The following is a 15,215-nucleotide window of genomic DNA, read 5'->3' on the forward strand; positions in this document are numbered from 1 at the left end:
AACTACATTGTTAAGTAGGTCCCCTTGTAGTCTATCAGCTAGCACTGTGTCACATTTGCACCTGCTTTCCTGTGGGAGCTATCTCTAATAACACTCACTTTTAGTGCTCAGATCGCATTGAAAAAATATATGCTGTCGCTTAAGTTATAACACTGCGTATGGGATCTTCGAAAAAAGCTTGAAGGCAGACCCTATCTACAGTAGTAAATAGGTCCCCATGTAGTCTATCAGCCAGCATTGTGTCACATTTGCATCTGCTTTCTTTTTGGAGCCTGCAGAGGTTGCTTCATGCCAAGGCCATGCTGGAGCACGACCTCTCTGTCAAGGCCAACTCGCTCTTCCTGGACCAGGAGAAGTGCCTGGGGCTGCGCAAGGCCTTCCCCAGCACCGTGCGGCTGCTCGGCTACGTTTAGGCTGGGCCCAGCGGCCCTCACTGCATCTCCTGTTGGAGCTGTTCCCAGTTTGGCCCGAGCGCACTCCCACTTTTGCTTTGATCCTTTTTGTGGCATAGTTAGGTTCTGCTTCCTTCTGAATAGCCTGAGTGGGAATTAAATGATCGTTTGGTGTGTTACATGGTCTGCCCGGGTTTTCTTTTGCCTTTGGTTTTTTTCTTTCTGCCGCTGCTTTTTCACGGTGGGACAGAGAGCAGCCGAAAGGAGGTTGTAGCCAGGTGGGGGTCGATCTCTTCTCTCCAGTAAGGAATGACAGGGCAAGTTGCATCAAGTTGCAGCAGGGGAGGTTTAGATCGGAGATGAGGAAGAATTGTCAGGGACATGGGGACACAGTAAGAATTCACTGAAGTGGGTTTCACCCAGTATCTATTAGGAAGAAGCCCAGTGGTTTTGGGAGAGCCACTCTGGACACTTTGCATCACCACGGGCTTGCAGGAGGGCCTGTACGCTCATAGAATCGTAGAACTGTAGGGGTTGGAAGGGACCTCTCGAGACCATCTAGGCCAACCCCCCTGCCAAAACGCGTCCACCTAGATCAGGTCACAGGAACGCGTCCAGGCGGGTTTGGAAGTCCTCCCAGGGAAAGAGCCTCCACACCCTCCCTGGGCAGCCTGTGCCAGTGCTCCCTCACTTCAACTGTAACACAAGGTTTTTCTTGTGTTTAAATGGGATCTTTTGTGTTCCAGCTTCATCCCATTGCCCCTTGTCCTGTCACCAGGTACAACAGAAAAAAACTATGGACTATAGCACTTGGTTTTATTCCACCACTGCCCATAGAATTTGTCACCCTGGAGTCATAATTTTTGAAAGGTTCCTGTCTTGATGACTGAGCTGGGCTGTCTCCCAGAACACGTAAGTTAATTTGGAAATGGCCACCGCTGTTGGTACTTTGCAGAATTAATTGTTCCTTAGACTTTCAGGGAAATCGGAAACAGCATTGTTGGGAGCCTATGGGCAGAAGTCCCACCTGGCCATGAATTCAGCTTCTCACCTGTTGTTTCAGTGCATCCTGAATTCTGCAGAGGCTGTTCACGCTGTCTGCGGACACCCAGGTACTGATCACCTGGGCAGCCAGAGTTAAACTAGCAGTTCTAAGAAAGATCTTGAAATTTTGAAAGAAAGATGTTCAAAAGAAAGCCAAGTTGGCATGGAATTACCCGATTCCAGCAATTATTTACTGAAGCACAACTTCTCTGAGAGATCTAGGTACAGGGCACGTAACTCCCATTCTAGGACCAGCAACTTTCATAAATCGCCAACTCACAAAAATTTCTCTGCCCCTGATGCGCTTGCGGACTTTGATTTGTGAGATTTTTGAGATATCCTGAATTAGTTGCTGGGACTTATCTTTATTCATTATACAAAACCACTGGACTGGAACCTACTCAGAATTCTCCACCTGTCTGTAGGCAGTGTAAAAATCTATTTTGATGGCCTTGTTCATCGTGGTGAGAAATTCCAGTGCCCAATGCAGTCTAATTGCTCCCTCACAGAGAGAGCAACTCCATCTCCTTGAGAAGGGGAGGGTGAGGAGAGGCCGGGAGCAGGTTGCCCATTCCTGCATCCAATCGTCCTCTCAGCTGCCGGGACTGACCCACGCAGAATGAGGTCACAGAGCCCCCTGCGCCCCTGGCAACGCTCCCTGGGCCTGTGTCCCCGTGTCCCTGACAGGGCCACATTGGCCGTGGGGCCACTGAGCCAACAGCACACGGTGAGCAGCAGCTCCCGGGCACCGCCAGTCCCCCGGGCTGAGCCAGGCTGGGAGCAGCAGGGACGGGACGGGTTCAGGGAAGGACACGTCCCTGCAACACGGCAGCTGCCTGCAACTGCCGCAGGGACTTTCTGTGCCAGGGGTTGACACCTGTACCCACACAAGAGCTTCATGCCCAGCTCAGTAGACCCTCCTGACCATTTGCCCTCAGCTGGGGTGTGTTGGGTACATTTGGTTGCCCTCTGCTCAGAAGGGGCTGAGAACCTCTACCTGGAAAGAGAAAGAGCCCCCAGAGTGCCATAGGCAGCTCTCAGGAGCTCAATCTTCCTGTGTGGTCTTTCCTCCCAGAGTTACTGCAAGGCTGCTGTTTACAAGACGCTCTGACAAGGCTGTGGGATCTCTCCCTTCCAAGCATGTTCCCTTGGCGTCAGGTGAGCCACAGACCGGTTTTCTTCCTTTCAGATCAAGAGATGGCTGTTCTGGGGGAGGAGGGTGTGGGTTGGTCACCTGTGGGCCCCGTCCTGCAAAGCTCAGCTCCCCTGCAGAGTCCTCAGCCCAGCATTTCATGCTGTGAAGACAGAGAGGATGAGGATGGAGTCCCTGGCCCACAGCTGGTGCTGAACTGGGAGCGGCTGTGTCTTCACAGCCCTCGGGGCTGGCAATGGAGCTTTTCAAGTGAAAATGATCCCTGGAGGCCTCTGAGGTCAGCAGATACGCCAGCCAAAAGAAAGAGATGGGCAGTGGAGGAAGGGCAAGTGCACTTGCCCTGGACTGACAGATTGAAGGAAGATGAAGGCCCGGTGTCAGCCCTTCTCCTCAGCAGCCGTGGTTTGCTCCTCTGACCTGGTGCTGGATCCCAGCCCCACAGTCCAACCCTGACTTAGGCAAACGCTTGGGGAGGGATTTGTTTTCAAGGGCTTTAGCACAGGCCACGTGTGGGTGCCGTGTGTGTCGCCGTTTGTGCTCTCAGCTGTTGCTGTCAGGCAAGTGCAGGAGCTGACTGAGGGAAGTTGTCTTCTCCCGTCTCCTCTGTGCAGGACACGTCCCGGAAGAGAATGGACCTGCTTGGCTCTCCCTTAACTGCCACATCCGCTCACCCCAAGTCAACTCCTGCCCGCTTTCTGCCTGCCATCAGCCCCATGGCTTCCAGCTACAAGAACCGTGCTCCTCGCTACGCCGTGCTGCAGAGCTACGGCCTCCCCTGGATGCTCAGAGCCTACTATAAGGCCGCTGCCACCCATCCCACTCTGGCTCCCTTGTCTGGCACCTGCCAGAGCAACTACCACGAGGCGGAGACATCCCGGCGCAAGGCGGAGCTGCTGACGGCTGATACCTCCCGCCTGGTGCAGGACAAATACCAACAGACCAGCAAGAGCCAGGCAGATGACACAAAGAAGCTGGGGCAGCAAGTCAGCGACATTGAGTTTTGGAAGGCGGAGCTCTGCCATGAGCTGGCAGAGATCATCAAGGAGAGCGATGCCCTGAGAGAGATGAAGGCACGGCTGGAGAGAGCTCTGGCCGAGACAGAGGCCCCTCTCCAGGTGAGCACCCTGTGCGTGGGCCGCAAGCTGTAGCCCACTGCTGCCGCTGCACCAGGGACACGTGTGCTCTCTCCCGGGGCTTTCATGCTGCCGCTGCATGAAACGAGCTCTGCCGCCCATTAGTCGTGGCCTAAACCGGCTGCCCAGGGCGCTGCTTGCCCTTGTCCTCGTCTCTGTGTCCACCTCCCCTTTCTTGTCTGCCCTGTCCTGAGCCGGGCAGCATCCCTGCGGGAAGTCCTGCAGCCGGCACCAACGGCCTCTCCCCAACAGGTTGCTCGGGAGTGCCTCCTGCAGCGGGAGAAGAGGATGGGCATCGACCTTGTCCATGACGAGGTGGAGAAAGAGCTTTTAACAGTAAGTCTGGACGCAGATCCCACCTTCCAGTTGAGGTCAGCAGAGCTGTCAGTCGTGACGCTGTTGCGTGGCCTCTGATGGCTTGTGCTTTGCCTCTCTCTGCCCAGGAAGTGGATGGCATCAGGGCCTGCCAGGAGAGGATACGGCTATTCCTGGAGAAGGCAAAAGCCCAGCTCATGTAAGGAAGAGCCCCGAATCTCCCTGGGGAGCGGGCAGTGATGTTGGTGGGAGCACAGAGCTGCCCGGGAGAGATGGAGGGGGGGGGATCGGAGGAAGGGAGAAAGGGAGCTGCGCGGCCATGGGAAGGGGAGGAGACCGTCCCACCCACACGTGGCCACCGCGGCTGTTCCTGTGCGTTTAAGGACCAACGAGTTGGAGAAGGACCTGGCCAACAAACAGGCAGCCCGCCGCATCAACGGCAAGTGCCACCAGCTGAGGAACTGCTCCGATGGCATCAGCTACTGCCACGGGGTGCAGCGGGTGGATGCCACGTGAGTGCGCGCCTGGCAGCGCTGGCACCCGGCCGTCCCGGGATGCTCGGTGCTGCTCCCTTTCCCCGACAGGAAAGGCCACCAGGGAAGGCTGTGTCTGTGCAGGGCCTGGCCCTCCCAGCACGGGCTGACCGCGGGCCTCTCCTTTCCTCCCACCAGCATCTCCGTGCCCGAGTCGTGGGCCAAGTTCAGCGACAACAACATCCTCCAGTCGCAGAGAGAGCGGGTGGCCTCCGCCCAGCTGCGGGACTCCATTTAGAACCTGATGGAGGTGACAGCCACTGAGATGCGGTGCAAGTTCAACAGGGTGAACGTGCCCCTCACCAACCGCATCGCTGAGATGCCAAGAACAAGCTTCGGGCCCACCTGGCCAAGGCAGCCCAACCCCTCCCTGTGTGTGTGACGCCCTCACCTCCTTGGGACACCGAACACCCTCCACGCAGACCTGGCCTGGGAAGAGGCCAATCCCACTCACTTGGACCACTCATGTCCCATTGAAAATATATACGCTGTCGCTTAAGTTATACCACTGCGTATGGGAGCAACAAAAAACCAGGAAGGCAGACCCCATCCAAAAGTAGTAAGTAGGACCAATGTAGTCTATCAGCCAGCACTGTGTTACATTTGCAGCTGCTTTCATGTGGGACCTATCTGCAATTCCAGTCACTTGAAATTCTCAACGACCATTGAAAAAATACAGACTGTCAGTAGAAGTTATAACAGTGCGTATGGGAGCTCCAAGAAATCAGGAAGGAAGACCCCACCTACAGTAGTATGTAGGTCCCCATGTAGTCTATCAGCCAGCACTGTGTCACATTTGCAGCTGCTTTCCTCTGGGAGTGTGGTAGTTTGAGCCTGGCTGGATGCCAGGTGCCCACCACACCGCTTTATCCCCCACCACCTCAGCAAGCCAGGGAAGGGGAGGAAATAAGATGGGAGTCTCGTGGGTTGAGATAAAAGCAGTTTAATAAAGAAGCAGCAAAGCCGCGCGCGCGGGAAGCAAAGCAAAAGCAGATAAAGCTGTTACTCTCTACTTCCCATCAGCAGCGAGGTCCGGCCACCTCCCGAGCAGAAGGGCTTCAGGACGCATAGCGGTTGCTTTTGGAAGGCCAGAAATGAATATCGCCTCCCCTTCTTGCACCTCTCCCCCAGTTTATATTACTGAGCTGATGTCATATGGTATGGAATATCTCCTTAGTCAGCTTGGGTCATCTGTCCTGGCCATAGTCCCTCCCAAGATCATGCCCACCCACAGCTATTGGTGAAGGTGGGGGAAGGAATGCTGGAGGGACAGTCGTGATGCTGTGCGAGCGGTAGTCATAATATTGATATCAACGGTAGGCACAGCACTGCAGGAGGTGCTGTGGAAAATCACTACCATCCCAGACCCACTACAGGGAGCTATCTCCAATCCCACTCACTTGGACTGCTCAGGTCCCATTGAAAATATATATGCTGTCGCTTAAGTTATACCACTGCATATGGGAGCTACAAAAAAGCTGCAAGGCAACCCCACCTACAGTAGTAAGTTGGCCCCCATGTAGTCTATCAGACAGCACTGTGTCATATTTAAAGCAGCTTTCCTGTGGGCGCTGTCTCCAATTCCAGTCACTTGGACTGCTCAACTCTCATTGAAAAAATATATGCTGTCGGTAGAAATTATACGACTGCATATGGGAGGTATAAGAGAACAGGAAGACAGACCCCACCTACAATAGTAAGTAGCTGCCCATGTAGTCTATCAGCCAGCACTGTGTCACATTTGCACCTACTTTCCTGTGGTAGCTATCTCCAATCTTACTAACTTGGATTGATCATCTCCCATTGAAAAAATACATGCTGGGGGTAGAAGTTATACCACTGCCTATGGGAGCTAAAAGAAAGCATGAAGGCAGACCCCACCTACAGTATAAGTAGGTCCCAATGTAGTCTATCAGCCAGCACTCTATCACATTTCCAGCTGCTTTCCTATGGGCGCTATCTCCAATCCCACTCACTTGGACTGCTAAACTCACATTGAAAAAAATACTAACTGTCGGTTAAGTTATACCACTGCGTACGGGAGCTACAAGAAAGCAGGAAGGCAGACCACACATACAGTGTTAAGTAGGTCCCCATGTACTCTCTCAGCCAGCACTGTGTCACATTTGCAGCTGCTTTCCTTTTAGAGCTATCTCCAGTCCCATTCTCTTGGACTGCTTTGATCCCATTGAAAAAATACAGAATGTCGGTAGAAGTTATACCACTGCGTATGAGAGCTACAAAAAACCAAGAAGGTAGACCCCAACTAGTGCATGACCTAGGTCCCCATGTAGTCTATCAGTCAGCACTGTGTAACGTTTTCAGCTGATTTCCTGTCAAAGCTATCTCAAATCCTACTCACTTGGACGGCTCAACTCCCACTGAAAAAATAAAGGCTGTCGGTTAAGTTATACCACTGCGTATGGGAGCTACAAAAAAGCAGCAAGGCAGATCCCACCTACAGTAGTAAGTAGATCCCCATGTAGTCTCTCAGACAGCACTGTGTCACATTTGCAATTGCTTCCCTATGGGAGCTATCTCCAATCCCACTCACGTGGACTGCTCAGGTCCCACTGAAAAAATATCTACTGTCGGTAGAAATTATACCACTACGAATGGGAGCTAGAAGAAAAGAGAAAGGCAGACTCCACCTACAGTAGTAAGTAGCTCCCCATGTAGTCTATCAGTCAGCACTGTGCAACGTTTTCATCTGCTTTCTTGTGGGAGCCAGCTCCAATCTTCCTCAATTGGACTGCTCAGCTCCCATTGAAAAAATATATGCTGTCTCTTAAGTTATACCACTGCGTATGGGAACTACAAAAAGGCTTGAAGGGAGACCCCACCTGCAGTAGTAAGTAGGCCCCATGTAGTCTATCAGCCTGCACTGTGTCACATTTGCAGCTGCACTCCTTTGAAAGCTGTCTCCAATCCCTCTCACTTGCACTGCTCAGCTCCCATTGAAAAAATACATGTTTTCCGTTAAGTTATAGTACTGCATATAGGATGTACAAGAAGGCTGGAAGGAAGAACCCACTGACAGTAGAAAGTAGGTCCCAATGTAGTCTCTCAGTAAGCACTATGTCACAGTTTCAGCTGCTTTCCTGTAGAAGGTATCTCCAATCCCAAGCTCTTGGCATTGTCAGCTCCCTTTAAAAATACAGACTGACCTACTTACTACAGCACTTGAGCTATCTCCAATCCAATTCACTTGGAGTGCTCAACTGCCATTTAAAAAATATAGTGTCGGTAGAAGTTATTCCACTGCGTATGGGAGCTACAAAAAGCAGCAAGGCAGACCCCATCTACAGTACTAAGTTGGTCCCCATGTAGTCTTTCAGACAGCATTGTGTCACATTTGGAGCTGCTTTCCTGTGGGAGCTATCTCCAATCCCATGCACTTGGACTTCTCAACTCCCATTGAAAAAATTTATGCTGTCGGTTCAGTTATACCAGTGCGTATGGGAGCTAAAAAAGGTGGAAGGCAGATCCCACCTAAAGTAGTAATTAGGCCCCAGTGTAGTCTGTCAGCCAGCACTGTGTCACATGTGCAGCTGCATTCCTATAGTAGCTTTTTCCAATCCACTCACTTGGAATGCTCAACTCCCATTGAAAAAATACATTCTGTCGATGGAAGTTATACCACTGCGTAATGGAACTACAAGAAAGCAGGGAGGCAGACCCCACCTAAATTAGTATGTAGGTCCCCATGTAGTTTATCAGCCAGCACTGTGTCACATGTTTAGGTTCTTTCCTCTGGGAGCTATATCCAATCCCACTCACTTAGACTGCTCATCTCCCATTGAAAAAATATAGGTTGTCAGTAGAAGTTATACCACTGCGTATGGGAGCTACAAGAAAGCAGGAAGGCAGACACCACCTACAGAAGTATGTAGGTCCTCATGTAGTCTAAAAGCCAGAACTGTTTCTCATTTGCAACTGTTTTCCTGTGGGCGCTATCTCCAATCCCAATCACTTGGACTGCTAAAGTTTCATTGAAAAAATATGTGCTGTCCGTTAAGTTGTACCACTGGGTATGAGAATTACAAAAAAACAGGTACGGAGACTCCACCTACTGTATTAAGTAGGTCCCCATGTAGTCTATCAGCCAGACTCTGTCAAATTTTCAGCTTCTTTCCTGTTGGAGCTATCTCCAATAACTCTCACTTGTACTGCTCAGGTCCCATTAAAAAAAAAATGCTGTCTCTTAAGTTATACCACTGCATATAGGAGCTACAAAAAAGCAGGAAGGCAGACCCAACCTACAGTAGTAATTTGGTCCCCATATTCTATCAGCCAACACTGTGTCACATTTGCAGGTGCTTTCCTGTGGCAGCTTTCTCCAATCCCACACTCTTGTCCTCGTCAGCACCCTTTAAAAATACATTCTTTCGGTAGAAGTTATACCACTGTGTATGGTAGCTATAAGAAAGCAGGAAGGCAGATCTCACCAACAGTAATAAGTAGGTCCCCATGTAGTCTATCAGCCGGCACTGTGTCACATTTGCAGCTGCTTTCCTGTGGGAGCTATCTCCAATAACACTCACTTGTACTGCTCAGATCCCATTGAAAAAATATAGACTATCGGTAGAGGTTATACCACTGAGTATGGGAGCTACAAGAAAGCAGGAAAGAAGACCCCACCTACAGTAGTAAGTAGGTCCAAATGTAATCTATTAGCCAGCACTGTGTCACATTTGGACCTGCTTTCCAGTGGGAGCTAACTCCAATCCCACTCACTTGGATTGCTCAGCTCCAATTGAAAAAATATATGCTGTCGGTTAAGTTATACCACTGCGTATTCGAGCTACAAAAAAGCTAGAAGGTATACCCAATCCAAAAGTAGTAAGTAGGTCCTCATGTAGTGTATTAGCCAGCACTGTGTCATATTTCCAGCTACTTTTCTGTGGGAGTTATCTCTAACACTCACTTGGCGTGCTCAGCTCACTTTGAAAAAATGAATACTGCCGTTAGAACTTACGTCACATGCATCTGGACAGTACAAGAAAGCAGTTATGCAGACCACACCTACAGTGGTATGTTGGTCACGTTGAAGTCTATCAACTTGAACTGTGTCACATTAGCATCTGCTTTCCGGTGGGAGATGTCTCCAATCCCACTGACTTGGACTGATCAACTCTCATTGAAAAAATACAGGCTGTCAGTAGAAGTTATACCACTGAGTATGTGTGGAGAGTTTTGTGGAGACTTGGCTAGAGGAAAGAGGACATGATAGAATACAGCTGATTAGGCAGTGAGCATTAAGCGATAAGATATTGGACTCCTGCTCAAGGACGTGGTGTCCTTGAGCAAGAGAGTTGTATGATAACAGGATGTGAAAACAGGAGCTTATTTTAGGTTAAGCAGTCACAAGTATCTGGAGTATGTTGAAACAAGGGTGAGGTTTGCACCTAACTGGGAACCAATGATGAGCTTAGCTTTTGTAATATGTATGAGCCTGATTATTGTATCTATAAAACAGTTGTATCTTTGTAAATAAAGTTGAGACTTGTTGCACTACAGGGTGGGCTTGTCTCCCGTCGTCTTCAGCAAATGGTGACCCCGATGTGATAGTGGCTTGGCGCGACGGCAGAGCGACGAAGGGGTTCGGGTCCTACGCAACAAGGATGGCAATAAGCGTGAAAATTGGGAACATGCCGTGCCCTGGGTGACCGTATAGACTAGCCCGGCCGATATGTGCCGCCAGACCTTGAAGGGCTGCAACAGCGCGCTGACGATAATAGGTATGGAAAGGCAAGTGGCATATGATTTATTTACTGCATTCTTGCAGAAGTGGCAGATAAAGCGTATATATCTGCAAAAGGACCTACCAGGGTTGTTAGCTTATGGGTATGATAAAGGAATTCACATACAGTGCATGAAGTGAGCGAATGGCGTAAATTTGGGGATTTGCTGTGGGAAGCTACCCTGGAGGACGATAAGACAGCTAAAAAGTTAGGGAAGCTTTGGAGGATAGTGCACAATGTGTTGCTGCAACATTAGGCAGAAAAGAAGGCTGCTTGGCACGCATCAGCAGCATAGAGTAAGAATAAAAACTATGAGCGTGACTGGTTCCAATCCATCCCACTGGCTCCTACCGTCTCAAAAGTAATGCTCCCCCCCCCGCGTGTAGAAAATGGCCCTGGAGGCACGGACGGGGTACGAGAACCATGTGAGCCATCAGACCCTCCTGAGGAAAAGGAGTGCCGGCCTAAAGAGCCCCCGCCTCCCCCCCCCCACTTGGTGAGCCTGTCCCTGGGGCAGAGAGTGAATTGACGGAGGCCATCACAGTGGAGCGGAGGGAGGCTTGGGCTGCACTCGCAAAAGATTGTCTGGGAAAACGGGATGGCGATGCACTGGAAGCAGCCAGAACTTTGACGTTGCCAATGGTATTCCAACCCATTGTGGGGGGAGGTATGCAAGCAACAATTTCTACTCTGGACTTGAAGTTGTGCGATTGAAGGCAATGTGATTAGTAAGGGAGGCTATGGAAAAGGTAAAGGACCCAGGTGGAGTGCCAATATATATGGGAATCAAACAAGGTCGGGATGAAACGTTCAGGACCTTTATTGATAAAGTTGTCTCCGCCATAGAGAGGACTGGAGTTCTGGAATACATGCGTGGCGCCTTGCACCCTACAGTGCACCCTACAGAACTGTAATCCAGCTACCAGGACAGTATTGAGTACGTTAGGAGCCAATTGGACAACTGAAGATGCTTTAGAGCGTATGGCCTAGGTCCCGACAGGTCAACAAGCTTTTCTCGTGGAAGCTATTAAGGAATTGGGATTAGGATTAAAGGAATAGGCGAAAGCAACTCAGAATCAGGTGTTAGCCGCCCTTGCACCCCTTCGAGCATCCGCTGTGACCACTCAAAGGGGCTCTTCAAGTGGATGGATAAAGTGTTAACGGTGTGGCGGAATGGGACATTTCCGTCGTGAATGCAATGCTAAAGGAATCTGGTGTCAAAAATGCCAAACAGACAGTCACAACACCGGGGCGTGTCATACAAGGGCAGGTCCGACGTCACGATGTTGACTTACCTATTGACTTAGCCATCTGGTATAGCACAAAGTATTTGCTTGGGGCCTTGACACAATCTCAAAAGAAAACGGGGGAGGTATGGGTTCTAGAATGGATTTCCCCAGCCTTACAACAAACAAAAACCCTTTTTCAAAAAATTGAGATGTTGGCAGGACTAATAAAAAAGGGTCGTGAAAGAGCATTACAAGTAACTGGTGCTGAGCCGCATACGATAAGGATACCAATGAAAAAGGACTCTTTACAACGGTATTTAGACAATACAGAAGATCTTCAGGAGACGCTCTTAGGTGGCGGCAGTATAGTAGCAACAGACAAAATAATAAAAGCACAATTACAATGGCTAGGAAAATGGAATTGGCTAGTACGACCCAAACGGGAGCCGGCCCCCATCGCGGATGCGTTGACAGCATACACGGATGCTGGAAGAAAGTCTAGAATGGCGGCAATAACCTGACAAGAGGAAGGGCAGTGGAAGCACCAACTAATAAAAGCAGAAGAGAAAGACACATTACAAACCTTGGAATTGTTGGCAGTAGTATGGGCCATGATGAACCTGAAAGGGCCCCTGAATGTGGTTACAGACTCGTTCTATGTCACGGGTATGGTAGAGAGAATCGAGGACGCCTCCATTAAGGAAGTGCAGAATCCCAGACTATTTGAATTATTAATACAGCTGCAGAAGGCAATAAAGCTTAGGGAGCATGTTTATGTTATTATACATATCAGGAGCCATAAATGGGACATTGGGCTGGGAGAAGGTAATGCTAAGGCAAATAAGCTGGTCACAGTGACGCATAAAACGCCTCTGTCCAAACAGATACTAGCCAGAGAAGCGCACTCCCTGTTTCATCAGAATGCACGGGGCTTACACCGAGAGTTTCAATTATCGCTAAAGGATGCAAAGACTATTGTTAGAGCTTGTCACATTTGTAGCCATCACAATGGAGGTGTTGGCTTAGGCTTAGGGGTGAACCCTAGAGGATTATCTGCAAATGAAGTTTGTCAAATGGATGTCACTCATGTGGCAGACTTTGGAAGACTAAAATATGTGCATGTAACCATAGACACATGGAGTAAATTCGTTTGGGCAACAGCACAGACAGCAGAGAGGGCCATACATGTGGAGCGTCATTTATAGAGTAGTTTTGCAACAATGGGAATTCCTCAGAAAATAAAGACAGACAATGGGCCGGCCTATGTAAGTAGAAGCATAGAACAGTTCACGAGTCAATGGGGAGTTGAATATGTAGCAGGGATTCCCCATTCCCCCACAGGACAGGCCATAATAGAAAGAGCTAATGGGACTCTAAAAAGATATCTTGGTAAATATGGGGATGTTAAAGACCCACATATGAAATTGTTAAAGGCTTTATTTGTTATGAACCACCTTTGTGTATTTGGGGAACCGGAGCTACCACCTGTAATAATGCATCATAATCCAAAGGCACAAAAAGAGGGGAATAAAGAAATATGGGTTAAATATCGTGACCCTAAAACAGGGATATGGCAGCCTCCGGCCAAAGTATTATACTGGGGACGTGGGTATTTGGATCCCACAGGATCCATTTGGGTGACAGCAAGGTGGACAAGAGCTGTCCTTGAAGCTGCGGAGATCAAACCATCTGACGAAAAAGGACAGGAAGAGATTGGAGAATAAATACACCCTCGTCTTGCGGTCATTGGAGGACTGGCTAACAATGAAAAGACTGAAGGTTATATAACAAAAAGACAGTGAATTTAATGAATAATAATGAGGTGTTTTGTTATAACCATAGCTTTTAATGTAACTATAAAAGGTAACAGCTTGACGCATTTTAATCAACCTAGAGATAATTTTTGGATAACCTTTTTCTATTCAAACTGGTCAATCATATCTTTGTCTTAGTTTGGGAGGGGTTACTAATCCTTTTAAAACGTGTTTGATAGGATTGACCGTATGGAATTCGGAGGAATTTTGTGGACTAGTACACAATAACACATTGTGTAACAGGACGGGGCTGAACACAATTAGCAGTGATCACGATCATTCAGACGGGAAACGTCAATGTGAGATAATTAAGTCTATCAGCCAGCACTGTGTCACATTTGCAGCTGCTTTCCTGTGGGTGCCATCTCCAATCCCCCTCACTTGGTCTGCTAAGTTCCCATTTAAAAACTGTATGCTGTTGGTTAAGTTATACCACTGCGTGTTGAATCTACAAGAAAGCAGGAAGGCAGACCCCACCTACAGTGTTAAGTACAACTCCATGTAGTCTATCAGCCAGCACTGTGTCACATTTGCACCTTCTTTCCTGTGAGCAGTATCTCCAATCCCACTCGCTTGGACCACTCAAATCCCATTGAAAAAATACATGCTTTCTTTTAAGTAATAGCACTGTGTATGGGAGAAAAAAGTAAGCAGGAACGCAGACCCCATCTACAATAGTAAGTAGGTCCCCATGTATTCTATCAGCCAGCACAGTGTCACATTTGCAGCTCCTTTCATGTGGGAGGTATCTTCAATAACACTGTCTCTTAAGTTATACTACTGTAAATGGGAGCTGCAATAAAGCAGGAAGACAGACCCCACCTACAGTAGTAAGTAGGTCCCCATGTAGTCTATCAGCCAGCACTGTGTCACATTTGCAGCTGCTTTCCTGTGAGAGCTATCGCCAATCCCACGCTCTTAGACTCGTCATCTCCATTTAAAAATACATTCTATCAGACGAAGTTATACCACTGCGTATAGGAGGTACAAAAAGCAGGAAGGCAAACCCGACCTACAGTACTAAGTAGGTCCTCATGTAGTCTCTCAGCCAGCACGGTGTCACCTTTCAAGCTGCTTTCCTGTGGGATCTATCTCCAATCCCAGTCACTTGGAATGCTCAGCTCCCACTGAAGAAATTTATGCTGTCGATAGAAGTTATACGAATGCGTATGGGAGCTATAAGAAAGCAGGAATGCAGACCCCACCTACAGGAGTAAGTAGATCACCAAGTAGTCTATCAGCCAGCACTGTGTCACATCTGCACCTGCTTTCCTGTGGGAGCTATCTCCAATCCCAGACACTTGGACTGCTCAACTTCCATTGAAAAATTATATTCTGTCGGTTAATGTACACCACTGTGTGTGGGAGCTACAAGAAAGCAGGAAGACACACCCCACCTACAGTAATAAGTAGGTCCATAGGTAGTCTATCAGGCAGAACTTTGTGACATTTCCATCTGCTTTCCTGTGGGAGCTATCTCAAATCCCACTCCCTTAGACTGCTCAGTTCCCGTTGAAAAAATACATACTTTCTGTTAAGTTATAGTACTGCGTATGGGATCTACAAGAAAGCAAGAAGGTAGACCTCCCCTACGATAGTAAGTAGGTCCCCATGTAGTCTATCAGCCAGAACTGTGTCACATTTTCAGCTGCTTTCCTCTAGGAGCTGTCTTCAATAACACTGACTTGTACTGTTTAGGTCCCAATTGAAAAAATATATGCTGTTAAGTTATACCACTCTGTATGGGAGCTACAAAAAAGCTGGAAAATAGACCCAGCGTATAGTAGGAAATAGGTTCCCATGTAGTCTATCAGTGAGCCCTGTGTCACATTTGCACCTGCTTTCCTGTGGAGCTATC

At 48.8% G+C, this 15,215-nt stretch overlaps 1 pseudogene; it reads left to right on the forward strand.

The window, feature by feature from the left end:
- Window positions 1–299: 299 nt before the first annotated feature.
- The window catches only part of LOC133628426 (tektin-3-like), a 32,548-nt pseudogene continuing 17,632 nt past the window's right edge, over window positions 300–15,215 (forward strand).

Source organism: Colius striatus, chromosome W, assembly GCF_028858725.1.
Source record: "Colius striatus isolate bColStr4 chromosome W, bColStr4.1.hap1, whole genome shotgun sequence".
Taxonomy (NCBI): Eukaryota; Metazoa; Chordata; class Aves; order Coliiformes; family Coliidae; genus Colius; species Colius striatus.